This window comes from Urocampus carinirostris, chromosome 18 (assembly GCF_059441175.1).
Source record: "Urocampus carinirostris isolate Australia breed hairy pipefish chromosome 18, RoL_Ucar_1.0, whole genome shotgun sequence".
Lineage (NCBI taxonomy): Eukaryota > Metazoa > Chordata > Actinopteri > Syngnathiformes > Syngnathidae > Urocampus > Urocampus carinirostris.
This window is the reverse complement of record NC_142366.1, coordinates 27806844-27821777: the sequence shown is the minus strand read 5'-3', so window position 1 is coordinate 27821777 and position 14934 is coordinate 27806844.

The following is a 14934-nucleotide window of genomic DNA, read 5'->3' as shown; positions in this document are numbered from 1 at the left end:
TCATGTGTATTTGTATAGCCCTTAATCACAAAGAGTCTCAAAGGGCTGCACAGACCACAGACTATTGGAAACTACAGACTATTATGACACCATCCCCTTATATTGTCAACATAAAATATAGGTTTTTCATATGCTAGAGATTAAAAGTGTGTTTTAAGCTTAGATTTAAACAGTTCCACTGAGGTTGCAGATCGAATCTCAGGGGGAAGAGCATTCCACAGCACCGGGGCCCGAATGGAGAAGGCTCTCGGACCTGCTGATTTCTTCTTGGCTCTTGGGATCACTAGTGCAGATGCATTTTCAGAGCGAAGGCTCCGGACCTGAACATAAAGGGAATTAAATCTGAAAGTTATGGGGGAGAAAGTCCATGCATGATTTGGTATACTACCAACAGAACCTTCAAATCACATCTTAAGCTAACAGGGAGCCGATGCAGGTTAGCTAAAATCGGGGTCATGTCATCAAAGTTTCTTGTCTTAGTTAAAAGCCTCACTACAGCATTTTGCACAAGATGAAGGCTCTTGATTTTGGACTTCGGGAGACCGGAGAGTAGGGCATTACAGTAATCGAGACGGGAGGTAACAAACGCGTGAATTATAATCTCCGCATCCGACTGAGACAGCATATGGCGAATTTTAGCAATGCTGCGAAGATGGAAGAAAGCTGTTCGAGTAATATTCTTAACGTGTGTTTGAAAGGACAGATCGGGGTCCAATAGGACACCTAAATTTTTGACCGAGTCACTCTGGGTGATATTACGTTTGTCAATGTTCATAGCAGTTTTTCAGAACAAGTCACGGAATTTCGATGGACCAATAACTAGCATTTCGGTCTTTTCAGAGTTAAGGCACAAGAAGTTGAGTGACATCCATTCTTTTATCTCCGTGAGGCAGGCCTCTGAATTAAGATATAGCTGTGTGTCATCTGCGTAGCAATGGAAACTGATATTATACTTGCGACTAATATCACCCAATGGAAGCCTGGGAGGTAGAGCGCTCGTCTTGGGATCAAGGGATCCCAGTTCGAATCCCGGCTCGTCCGTGTTACATGTCGAAGTGTCCTTGGGTAAGACACTGAACCCCTAATACCCCCAATAAGCAGGTTAGCGCCTTACATGGCTGCAAGGCTGCTATTGGGAAGCACATTGTAAAGCGCTTTGGAAAGTCATTGACTTGAAAAGCGGATCGGATAGGGTTACTTTAACTGGATTACTTTCAATTACTTTTGCATTACTCCAATACCAAATATGCTAATAAAAAACAAAAGGAACTAAATATGAATACAGTTACTACATTTTGTGCTCACATTTACTCACAATTTGTTTCTGTCGCATTTTATGTTCATTTTGCCGGAGATCAAAGAGATCAAAGCCCGGAGAGAAAGCTTAACACGTGTTGTGAGTCATCATTTTATTCATATTTGGTTTATTTTGTCTTTTATTAGCATATTTGGTATACTGGTAATCCAAAAGTGATTGAAAGTAATCCAGTTAAAGTAACCCTACCCAACCCTGTCTGTAAACTATAAAGGTTACAAAAGAATCGTGACAGCAATAGTCCAATTTCAAATAATCTCAGTTCAGTAGCTGAAAAACTACAAGATGTAGTTTGCACGGTCGTATTCTAACTGAAAAAGTAGTTCAAGAAACGGACGCGAATAACACAGTATTGCGTGGCTGTGTTCACACACTAACACACAATCTCTGCGGTTAATTTCACCCGTTACAAAGATAGTGTTATTGATGCGATGGGTCACATTGCAATTTGGAGGCAATTAAAAGGTAATGAATGTACTCAAATGAATCCTAAGCCTGGAGGGCAGCGAGATGATCTATTTGCGTGCTGGCACGTGTTTGTTGCTTCCAGACAGGATCGAATTGTTAGGGTCTGTCGGGCATCTGTCCACCAGAGGGCGCTTGATCGGGTTGCAATTGGGACAGGTGTGTCCAAAGGGTTTATTTAGGGAGCAAAGGGAATTAACAAAAGGCGCTCCTCACACTGGAGGAAGGAAAGAGGGGTGTGTCCAATCACTCCACACTCTTCATAAAGACATTTTGGACAGTACACAGTGTCAGGTAGTTTTCTTTTCCACCTTTTGTCCGTCCCGTCCTGTCCGGTATCTTGCATCAGTATCCGGAATCGATTCTGTCTGTCCTGCCCTGTCCGGTACCTTGCTCCAATATCCGGTATTGATCCGTCCTGTTCTGTCTGGTATCTTGCTTCAGTCTCCAGTATCCGGTATCAATCCCGGCTATCTTGTCCTGTCCGGTATCTTGCTCGAGTCTTCGGTATCCGGTATCAAACCCGTCTGACTTGTTCTGTCCAGTATCTTGCTTCAGTCTCCAGTATCAGTTATCTATTCCGCCTGTCTCGTCCAGTCCGGTATCTTGCTCCAGTATCCGGTATTGATCCCGTCTGTCCCGTCCTGTCCGGTATCTTGCTCCAGTATCCGGGATCAATCCTGTCTGTCCCGTCCTGTCTGGTATCTTGCTCGTGTATCACTTCTGTCTGTCTTGTCCTGTTCGGTATCCTGTTCTTGTAACCATTACCCGGTATCAATTCCGTGTGTCCTGTCCTGTCTGGTATCTTGCTGTTGTATCCAGTATCTGGTATCGATCCCGTGCTGTCTGTTATCTTGCTCATGTATCCAGTATCGAACCCGTCCGTCCCAACTTGTCCGATATCTGCTTGTGTATCCTCTATGTGGTATCGATCCCTCTGTCCTGTCTGGTTTTGATCTCTTCTGCCCAGCGATCGCCGAATCACTGGCGTTTGTGTTCCCGTGCATGACTGCCCTGTTCCCGTAAAATAAGGCTTGTGTGAAGATGTTACGCATCTGGGTCCACCTTCTGTTCGGATTCTGACTGAATGGGTTTTGAATACGTACACATCTCTCTGTATGTCTGTCTCTGTCTGTCTATCTATCTATCTATCTATCTATCTATCTATCTATCTATCTATCTATCTATCTATCTTTGCTGCCCCTTTTCGAACATATTATGTATTGTTGTTTTGTTGTTGAGTCATTTTTTTGGTTCTATTTGTATTTTGATGTTCGAATAAAGTTTTCATCCATCTATCTATCTATCTTCACATATGTCTGTCTATCTCTCTCTCTCTCTCTCTCTCTCTCTCTCTCTCTCTCTCTCTCTCTCTCTCTATCTGTCTATTTATCTATCGTGTATGTCTATCTATTTGTCTATCGTGTATGTCTATCCATCTCTCTCTCTCTCTCTCTCTCTCTCTCTCTCTCTCTCTCTCTCTCTCTATCTGTCTATTCATCTATCGTGTATGTTTATCTATTTATCTATCGTGTATATCTATCAATCTATTGTTCTTTTGTTCTATCTATTTATCTATCGTGTATGTCTATCTATCTATCTATCTATCTATCTTTGCTGCCCCTTTTCGAACATATTATGTATTGTTGTTTTGTTGTTGAGTCATTTTTTTGGTTCTATTTGTATTTTGATGTTCGAATAAAGTTTTCATCCATCTATCTATCTATCTATCTATCTATCTATCTATCTATCTTCACATATGTCTGTCTATCTATCTATCTCTCTCTCTCTCTCTCTCTCTCTCTCTCTCTCTCTCTCTATCTGTCTATTTATCTATCGTGTATGTCTATCTATTTGTCTATCGTGTATGTCTATCCATCTCTCTCTCTCTCTCTCTCTCTCTCTCTCTCTCTCTCTCTCTCTCTCTCTCTCTCTCTCTCTCTCTCTCTCTCTCTCTCTATCTGTCTATTCATCTATCGTGTATGTTTATCTATTATCTATCGTGTATATCTATCAATCTATTGTTCTTTTGTTCTATCTATTTATCTATCGTGTATGTCTATCTATCTATCTATCCATCTATCTATACACATAACATTGCGTTTGTTTTGTTTCTTGTTTTTCGTATACATGTAATTTTGTTTTCGTTTCCATCACGTTCACAATAAAGTTTTATCCATTATCCCAATCCCCTTGTAAACGTACGCGCAAATCCTTAAACCATATTAAGACATTCCCCCGCATTTCAAAACCCATAAACTAAAACGCTCGCCGTATTTCCTCGGTATTCCTATCGCCTAACAACCGAGCAGAAACCCAACGATTTCCCGGCGGCTCATTCATCTTTCCCCAAGGAGACGATTTGCGCCACGGCAAAGGTAGAACTCAGAGTCGTCGTCATTTTCATGTTCATTAGATGGCCGGGACCTTAGAAAGCTAACCAGGCATTACTTCCTAACAGCTCTCCTAGGTGCTTTTAATTAGTGAGGAATTCTCCTTATGTGAGGCAGATGGCCCAATCCCGGATCTTTTGTTAAAGCCACACTAATTGGGATTCTCGCAGAAAACGAATCTTTAATCAGCGAGACTGCTTCGCCGAGTAGTACGCAGCAGCCTGATGCGTGTCCTTAACAATGCTCACCTTGAAACTTGAAAAGAGATAACCGCTGTGTGTTGAAGACTTCATTCAACTGTGAGAAAAACCATTGATAGAATTGATTATAACCATTATTTGAGACCCACGGAAGAGGAAAATGTATATACCCCCTTTCCTAATTTCGGTGTTTTTCCCATATTTATCACCAGGGTTGGGTAGGGTTACTTGAACTGGATTACTTTCAATGACTTTTGGATGACTCCAATACCAAATATACTAATAAAAGACAAAATAAACAAAATATGAATTATTTTCCTCATGTTGGGGTTTTTGAGTTTTTCCTTGCCCTCATGTTGGTTCCAGATCAGGGGATGGTGTAATAATCTCATCTCATCTCATCTCATTAGCCCTACCGCTTATCCTCATTAGGGTCGCGGGGGGGCTGGAGCCCATCCCAGCCATCTCCGGGCAGTGGGCAGGGGACACCCTGAACTGGTTGCCAGCCAATCGCAGATTGGTGTAATAATAGTCTGAAAAAAATAGTCTGTGTAATAACCTGTGAAGCCCTTTGAGACTCTTTGTGATTAAGGGCTATACAAATACAAATGAATTGACTTGAATGAAATGATGACTCACAACACGTGGTAAGCTTTCTCTCCTGGCTTTGATCTCTTTGATCTCTGGCAAAACGAACATAAAATGCGACAGAAACAAAATGAAAATAAATCCAAACAGCTTGCCAACATCATTTTTGCCGTTCCATGTATTCCGTTACTCCCCAAGCCTGCACAAAATTCAGTCATTTTATTCAGTCTAGGTCGGAAGCGAGTTGTAAGCCAGAACGGGAGAGCAGACGTGATCGGGGTCGGAAACAAGTCGTAAGCCAGAACGGGAGAGCAGACGTGATCGGGATAAAAACGGGTTGTAGCCGGAGACAAACGGGAGCAAAACGGGACAGGCGGGGGTCAGGGACGAAAAAGGCTTGCCTAATGGTAACTGAGGTTTGCAGACGGACTGACAACAGGGGATTGACAAGACAGTGTTTAAATAGTGGGGAAGCCAATCTGTCAACAAGCTGCAGCCGGCGCCACACGGGCGGGGCCAATTGGGCGCCATGACATTTGTTTAAACTGGTTCTTATAACTACTGCTATTGTTCAGGGCCATCTTCTAAAACACCATTGGAACAATGGAGAACAATAACGAATAAAATGAATAAATGAAGACGGTACATATGGTATAAATGCATGCATGTATACATGTTGGCCTGGAGTGCAATTGGCACCATCGGACTGTACTTGCCCAAGGCACACCATATATATAACATGACATTCATTCTGGTTGGCTTTTGTCAAGATTGATAAATACATTTTCAATGGATGATATATGTTTAGGGGGAGCGAAATTTGAAATATTATAGTAAGTATATGTCATGATTACTGATGTGAAGCTTGTTTGGCGCCAAAGGCCTCAGACTCTGATTGGCTCCCTGTCACTATTTAAACCCACTCCTATCCGTCCCCTGTTGTCAGTCCATCTGCGAACCTCTGTTTACTCTAGGCAAGCTTTTTTCGACCCTAAAACACAACCTATATTCACCCAACAATTTATGCGCGCTCATTACTTGATGGAAAAGATGAACAAGAAAGCCGACATTTTCACACGGGGGCAGTTTTAATTTCATTAACAATTTAACTAAGTGTACTCCATCGAATACGGCTGAATTAGTGTCTTTGGAGATTCTGGGAAGCCTTTTTCTAAAGTATTTTATGTCTGGCCCACGTCACCCCGCAAGATGGCGTCTCGACTCCTCCCATGGGCGTGCCAAGGAAGCCCCCCTGGGCGTCGCGATGACTAGAAAACTCAAAACAACACCGAGCGTTTCTACGTCTTCAGGGCTTTGTTCTCAAAACATCACCTGCCGTCCTCCGTCAGAGTCCTGTTAACAAAATTCCCTAGTCAAAATATTCTGCATTTGGAACAGCGTGACCTGTCATTGAGCTACAGCCGAGTCAGTGAATATCTTGCATTAAACTCAATAAATGTAACTTGTATTCAATCATATAAAATCCTTTATAGTCAAATGTATAAAATCCTTCAATCCTGACCACGTTTTTTTGCTTTCCTGTTCCAGCTACTGACCCATTTTTTCCGTTCCCGACACCAAGTGGGTCCTGTCTCCATTCTGGTCCTGACAGTCACCTGGATTTTGCTTATTTTGGAGAAGTACACAATGTATAAATCACCGGACTTCCCTGGTATGCAATCAATAACGGTTCAATAACTCCCCAGTGTGGTCATGGTGAGAGATGAGTTTGATAGAAACAATCAAGACGGTAGCGTTCCCGACAGTTTTATCACACATCTTTTTTTTTGTGAAGTTATTTTACAACAAAAATATCGCCACACAGTTATAAAAGTATCAGTCACATTTATAATAGAGCTAAAATGTCGTTTAGAATGATAAAAAAAGGTAATTCAATTTGCTTTGGAGCATTCAAATTAATAACAAAACGGAGTGGACGAAAAGACCAACGGGAACATTTTCTTAATAAATCCCGATAATGAAGTTCAGCCCTTTTGTTTGCTTGAAATGTCATACATTGGAATCAGAAACACGGTCCCGTTCCCGACACCCAATTAATCTTTAGGATGAACTCGTTCTGTCTTTTGATGATAGGAACTCGTTGAAGGATTCTGCACAAAAGCGGTGTCAGGGACAAAAGAACTGGTAGGTAGCCGAGAGCAAAAACGTGGTCGGGGTCAGAAACGGGTGGTAAGCAGATACGGGAGAGCAGACGTGGTCGGGATAAAAAAACGGGTCGTTAGTCGGGACGGCAGTAGCTCAGGAGGTAGAGCGATCGTTTTAGGATTAAGGGATCCCAGTTCGAATCCCGGCTTGTCCGTGTTACATGTCGAAGTGTCCTTGGGTAAGACATTGAACCCCCAATCAGCCCCAATAAGCAGGTTAGCGCCTTACATGGCTGCACAGATCACGGCCGCTATTGGGAAATGTGAAGCACAATGTAAAGCGCTTTGGGAAGTCATTGACTTGAAAAGCGCTATAGAAATGCAGATCATTTCATTTCATTTTCAGACGTGGTCGGGATTAAAACAGGTCATAGCCGGAGACAAACAGGAGCAAAAATGGGACAGGTGGGAGTCAGGGTCGAAAAAGGCTTGCCTTGTATAAACAGAGGTTCGCAGACGGACTGACACCAGGGGATTGACAGGACCGGGTTTAAATAGGGACGGACGGGATCGATACAGGAGCAAGATACCGGACAGGACGGGACAGACGGGATCGATACCGGATACTGGGATATGGTACCGGACAGGGCAGGACAGACAGAATTGATACCAGATACTGGAAACTGGAGCAAGACACAAAAGAGGACAAGACAGGCGGAATAGATAACCGATACTGAGGACTGGAGCAAGATACAGGACAGAGCGAGACAGGTGGGATTGATACCGAATACTGGAGACTCAAGCAAGATACCTGACAGGACGAGACAGATGGGATCGATAACGGATACTGGAGACTTGAGCAAGATACCTAACAGGAGGGGACAGACGGGATCGATAACGGATACTGGAGACTGGAGCAAGATACCGGACAGAACGAGACGGACGGGATTTATACCGGATATTGGAGATTGGAGCAAAACACTGGACAGGACGAGACAGGCGCGTTTGATACCACATACTTGAGACTGGAGAAGGATACCAGACAGGACGGGACGGACGGGATTGATACCAGATACTGGAGCAAGGTACCAGACAGGACGGGACAGACGAGATTGATACCGGATACTAGGGCAAGGTACCGAACAGAACGGGACAGACGGGATCAGAACCCGCAGCGGTTTGCGCCAAATGAGCGGTGAATCACATCGGTAATCATGACATGATGTTTAAAAAGATATGTCATTGGTGGTTGTGCTAAAGCAAAATGTTTTTTTCCCTGAACATTTTTTGCGTTAGAGTAGAAATGCCCTATTGAATAGCTAACATTACAACGTAAAAAGAATGAAAGATTTTAATAAAATGATTTTGAATTTAACTTGACCATTTTAAGCCTTTGTTATGTTCTGGTGAGGAGGACACGAGCGCAGACATAAGATCTGAATGACGAGGGTTTATTTGGGGGTCAAAGGGAAATAACAAAAGGCACTCCTCACACTGGAGGGAGGAAAAAAAACAGGTAACAAAAAACACACTCCGGTTTGCGAGATTCCGTCCAGAATAGATCAATGACTGTTTTACACAGGGTCTGACACACCAACCTACCACCAGAGGGCCTCAACCGTGGTTTAAACTGGGCACAGTTGTGTACAAATACCACACCCCTGTGCCCAATTATCCAGAACCCTTTTAAAGGACATTTTGAACATTACACCTGGTCGGGTCATTTTAATTTCTCATGCCATTGTCATCCTGGTTGTCAGGGCAAACTAGAAATGATCAGAGACTCTGAAAATAATGTGAAATGATATACCGGTAAACAAATTAAAATCTCAATTTAATAATAATGTGTTATAATAATATCACGTACAAGTAGCACCGGGGTATAAGTCGTCTCCCTGGTGAAATTATGAAAAAAAAAAAACACTGCAACTTAAAATGGGCAAAATACGGTAGGTACCCCCAAATAAGAAGGATGTTATGTTTTTTTCTCCTCTGTTTTTTTTTTGGATGATGTTACGTTCCTTCATTGTTTTTTTTTAATACGTTAACCATGACTTTCATTTCCACTCCTCATCAAGAAGACATATGTTTGTCCTGTTAATTTTTATCCCGCAATAATGAGAGCACTGACAATACAAGTGTGAGATCAAATGTTATTTGCGGGTGGGAGCAATGACGGATATAAAATAACAGGATGCCGATCGGCGCGCTTATAGTTCAACCGCAATAAATAGCCCGGTCCCCTGCCGCATTCATCATATCGATTTTTCTTTTAATGATATGCGCTAGAAAGTAATTTCCTTGTCTCTGCCTTGTCAGCGGTGACTAATCAAATTTTCTGGAGTCAACCTGTTCTTTACATGCAGGATACGCTAGGCTCACACATATTTTCAAACACCGACTCTTTTTGTTCACTGCCATTGACGGGTATTGAGGTCAATATCAGTGAGAATCTGTAAGCTTTGTGTGTGGTGAGCTGGAAATTTCCACAAACACTCAAATTTAGGTTTTGTTTTTACTCGTGGTGCACCATCCTCGAAAAACAGTAATTGTTCATTTTTTTGACTAACCCATTGTTCTGGACCTCATCTTAGCTGATTTTTATCATTTTTGTTATTTTTTCTGGGAAAATGTTCAGATGATACTGAAAAAAATGATAAAAAAAAACAAATAAAGCAAAGATATTGCTTATTTAAACATATTAAAAAGATACTATTATCTTATTTAGTGAGCCAGGGTGAAAAAAAGGTTCTCTAAAAATAGTCGGGATTCCCATCTCTTCAATGAAACTCTGGTCAAAGATGTTACCGCGGTGTTTTGTATTTCCTTAGAACATGTCCAATTCTTTCACATACAATTTATTTTTAAAATAATGAAAATAGTTAATTTCCCTGGTAATTAGTTACTTTTACTGCATAGTAATTGAGTTAATAAGTCAGTAACTGTAATGAAAAACCAACACTGCTGATCAATACTACTCTGTATTTACTTGAGTCAATTGTTTTCCTTGCTTCAAAGAGTTTTATCACCTTTTGAACCACTCAACCATTTGCCTGAGAAGAGAAGCTGCTGCATTGTGCAAATAAAGTAAAAATACTTCTCATTAAACTATATTAAAATTATACCATCAACTCTTTTTGTGAGCCCAGCCGAAAGAAAAGGTTCTTTAAAAATATTCGGGATTCCTGTCCCTTTAAGTAAACTCTGATGAAATATATAGTGTTTTGTATTTCCTGAGAAAATGTCAAATTCTTTGACATACAACTTCTTTTTAAAATAATGGAAATAGTTACTATCCCTGGTAACTAGTGGCTTTTACTGCATAGTAATTGAGTTTATAAGTCAGTTACTTTTTGGAAGAAGTAATGAAAAACCAACACTGTCGATCGATACTACTCTGTATTTACTTGAGTGAATTGTTTTCCTTGCTTCAAAGAGTTTTATCACCTTGTGAACCACTCAACCATTTGCCTGAGAAGAGAAGCCGCTGCATTGTGCAAATGAAGTAAAGTAAAGATACTGCTCATTAAACTATATTAAAAGTATACTATCAACTTTTTTTGTGAGCCAAGCCGAAAAAAAAAAGTCATTTAAAAATAGCCGGGATTCCCGTCTCTTCAAGTAAACTCTGGTCAAAGATGTTACCACGGTGTTTTCTATTTCCTGAGAAAATCTCAAATTCTTTCACATGCAATTTATTTTTAAAATAATGAAAATAGTTACTTTCCCTGGTAACTAGTTGCTTTTACTGCATAGTAATTGAGTTTATAAATCAGTTACTTTTTGGAAGAAGTAATGAAAAACCAACACTGTCGATCGATACTACTCTGTATTTACTTGAGTGAATTGTTTTCCTTGCTTCAAAGAGTTTTATCACCTTGTGAACCACTCAACCATTTCCCTGAGAAGAGAAGCAGCTGCATTGTGCAAATAAAGTAAAGCTACTGCTCATTAAACATATACAAAATATACTATTATCTCATTTAGTGAGCCAGGGTGAAAAAAAGGGTTCTGTAAAAATAGTCGGGATTCCCATCTCTTCAATTAAACTCTGGTCAAAGATGTTACCGCAGCGGTTTGTATTTCCTGAGAAAATGTCGAATTCTTTGACATGCAACTTCTTTATTAAATAAGGAAAATAGTTTCTATCCCTGGTAACTAGTTACTTTTACTATAGATTAATTCAGTGACTACCTCAGTTTCTTTTTGGAAGAACTAATGAGTAATCATACTTGATTACTTTTTTAAAGTAACATTCTGTTCTGAGGTCATGAGATCGAACCTCTTGTGTGGAGTTTGCGTGTTCTCCCCGTTTTTGCGTGGGTTTCCTCCGGGCACTCCGGTTTCCTCCCACATCCCCAAAAACAAGTATGTCAGGTTAATTGGCCGGTTCAAATTGTCCCTAGCAATGTTCCCTCTAAACTTTGCGCGTGCGCAATCGCGCACTGCCCAAAGCTTTTCCGCGCAAAAGAAAATCTAGCCAGTTCACAAAAATCAGGGCTCGAATTTGCTAATCAAGAAGCGAATTAAGTCAAAGTTACTGTGCATGAAGGTAAAAATACACGGGTTCCCCTGACGTTGTATCCTAAATGCGGTATTTTGAAGTCAAGGTCCAAGTAGAACGAAGTTGAGTCAAGTCAGTAGAGTTTTTCGAGAACCGGCTTCTTCGGCTCGGCTCACTAAAAGAACCGGCTCTTTCTGGTCGTAAACAGCTCTTCAGGTATGTTTTGCTTCTTTAATCCCAATATGACCAAATGTTATGTAAAATTATGCACAAAATGACTTAAAGAAAGGGGGGATAGAACAAAAAAGAAAAAAAATACCAAAATGAAAAAGTAGTGAAAAGCTGAGAAAAAAGAAACAAAAGGAAGAGAAAAAAAGAAGGAAAAATTTAGAAAAAAAAATGAAAAGAAAGAAACAAAGGAAAAAAGTAAATAGAAAACAAAAAGAAAAAAGTAACAGCTAGGAAAAATAAACAGAATGAGATTTTTTTAAAGGAATTTAAAAAAAAGTAGAAAAACAGGGAAAAAGAATCTTGTGAAAGAATTGTAAGAACAAACGACTTTTGAAGGCCGTACAACCTTTGCTATAGTGCATGAGTCAATTCATTCAAAAGAGAAAAATCATTTTGCATTGCCGGAAACTCAGCAAAATGTCAAGTTTTGGACATATTTGATAATTAATTATCTTGCCACACTTGGGATTATGGTTGCTCACTGTTGTTTCAAGCGTTGCTCACCAACTTTGTGTGAACGCTCAGACCCCTGCAAAATTACAGGGAACATTGGTCCCTAGGTGTGAATGAGCCAGCGAATTGTCTGTCCCTGTGTGCCCTGCGTCTGGCTGGCAACCGGTTTAAGGTGTCCCTTGCCCACTGCCCGAAGACAGCTGGGATGGGCTCCAGTACCCCCGTGACCCTACTGAGTATAAGCGGTGCAGATCATGGATGGATGGATGGATGGATTAACCCTGGCCGAATGAATACCAAAATATAACCCATCACATTATGTTAAAGTGAAATGCTACATTTTCATTACTAGCAGGGTTGGGTAGGGTTACTTTAACTGGATTACTTTCAATGACTTTTGGATGACTCCAATACCAAATATGCTAATAAAAGACAAAAGAAACTAAATATGAATAAAATGAATACATTTTGTGCAGGCTTGGGGAGTCACGGAATACATGGAACGGCAAAAATGATGTTTGGATTTATTTTCATTTGGTTTCTGTGGCATTTTATGTTCGTTTTGCCGGAGATCAAAGAGATCAAAGCCAGGAGAGAAAGCTTACCGCGTGTTGTGAGTCATCATTTGATTCATATTTAGTTTCTTTTGTTTTTTTTTTAGCATATTCGGTATTGGAGTAATCCAAAAGTCATTGAAAGTAATCCAGTTAAAGTAACCCTACCCAACCCTGATTACAATAATACTTAAGAAGTGCTACAGAAATACCACTTATTGAAATACCACAAAAATATGACAAAAATGTAGATTATATTTTTATTGAAATATTACTACAGTAATACTCTAATACAAAAGTTATACTACATAATATTATACCACTAAAATACAACTACATAATATTACAATAATACTTAAGAAGTATTACAAAATACCACTTATTGAAATACCACCAAAATACGACAAAAATATAATTTACATTTTTATTAAAATATTACTACAGTAATACTCTAATACAAATGTTATACTACATAATATGATACCACTAAAATACAACTACATAATATTACAATCAGAATTGGGTAGGGTTACTTTAACTGGATTACTTCCAATTACTTTTGGATTACTCCAATACCAAATATGCTCATAAAAGACAAAAGAAACTCAATATAAATAAAATGATGACTCACAACACATGGTAAGCTTTCTCTCCTGGCTTTGATCTCTTTGATCTCCGGCAAAACTAACATAAGCTTACCATGTGTTGTGAGTCATCATTTGATTCATATTGAGTTTCTTTTGTCTTTTATGAGCATATTTGGTATTGGAGTCATCCAAAAGTAATTGAAAGTAATCAAGTTAAAGTAACCCTACTCAATCCTGATTACTCGTCGGGTAGGTGCTTTTATGTAAGGCCATCTTTTGCCCACAAGCTAATCGATGTTTTTCCATGTTTCATTTGCTGTAAATACCGAAAGGGAATGTTATAGATTGGGGGCAGTCAGCTGGACGCCCACATGTGTTTTTCTATTTTTTTTTCTTTGGTGGCACTCTGCAAAAGCATTGATCAAGACCTGGTGTCCTGTTTCATGGAGGCGCTCTAAGGCTATGACAAAGGCCTACCGGGGCCAAGATGTTTGCACTAAACTCATGACCTCTGAGGTTGCTTTAAGACCGTGTTATTGATAGAAACGCAGATTGAGTTACTTACCCAATGGAACTTGTTGGGGTTCAATAATTCAATGACTTTATGTTGATTGCAACATTGTACAACAAAACCTTAGACTAAATGCTAAAAAGGTTGCACATTTTTCCCATTATGCCACAAGGTATTCACAGGTCAAACACCACTGTGGCCAATCTTCCCTCTAAGCTGCCCGTGTGCGCAATTGAGCACTGCCCAGAGCTTTTCCGCGCACAAGAAGATCTAGCCAGCTCACAAAAATCAAGGCTCGAAATTGCTGATTAAGAAGAAAATTGAGTCAAAGTTACAGTGCATGAAGGTAAAAATACAAGGGTTGAGGAGAACGAAGTTGAGTAAAGTCAGTAGAGTTTTTCGAGAAACGGCTTCTTCGGCTCGGCTCACGAAAAAGAACCGGCTCTTTCGGGTCCCAAACGGCTCTTCAGGTTGTTTTTGCTTTTTGAATCCCTACAAGACCAAATATTATGTAAAATTGTGCACAAAATAACTTAAAGGAAGAGAAAAAGGAAGAGAAAAAAAGTTCATAAAAAAAAAAAAGAAAGAAATGTAGGAAAAAAGTAAACAGAGAACAAAAAGAAAAACGTAACAGCTCGGAAAAAATAAACACAATGAGATTTTTTTTCAAAGGAATTTAAAAAAAAGTAGAAAAAAACACGGAAAAAATAAGAAAAAGTTTGTGTTGCATTCAAATAATTTCCAATAATATCAACCTCCTGCGTGGGTTCAAATCCAGTTCCAGACTTCCTGTGCGGAGTTTGTATGTTCTCCCCGTGCTTGCGTGGGTTTCCCCCGGGCACTCCGGTTTCCTCCCACATTCCAAAAACATGCATGTCAGGTGAATTGGCCGGTCCAAATTGTCCCTAGGTGTGATTGAGTGAGTGAGTTGTCTGTCCCCGTGTGCCCTGCGATTGGCTGGCAACCGGTTCAGGGTGTCCCCTGCCCACTGCCCGATGATTGCTGGGATGGGCTCCAGCACCCCCGCG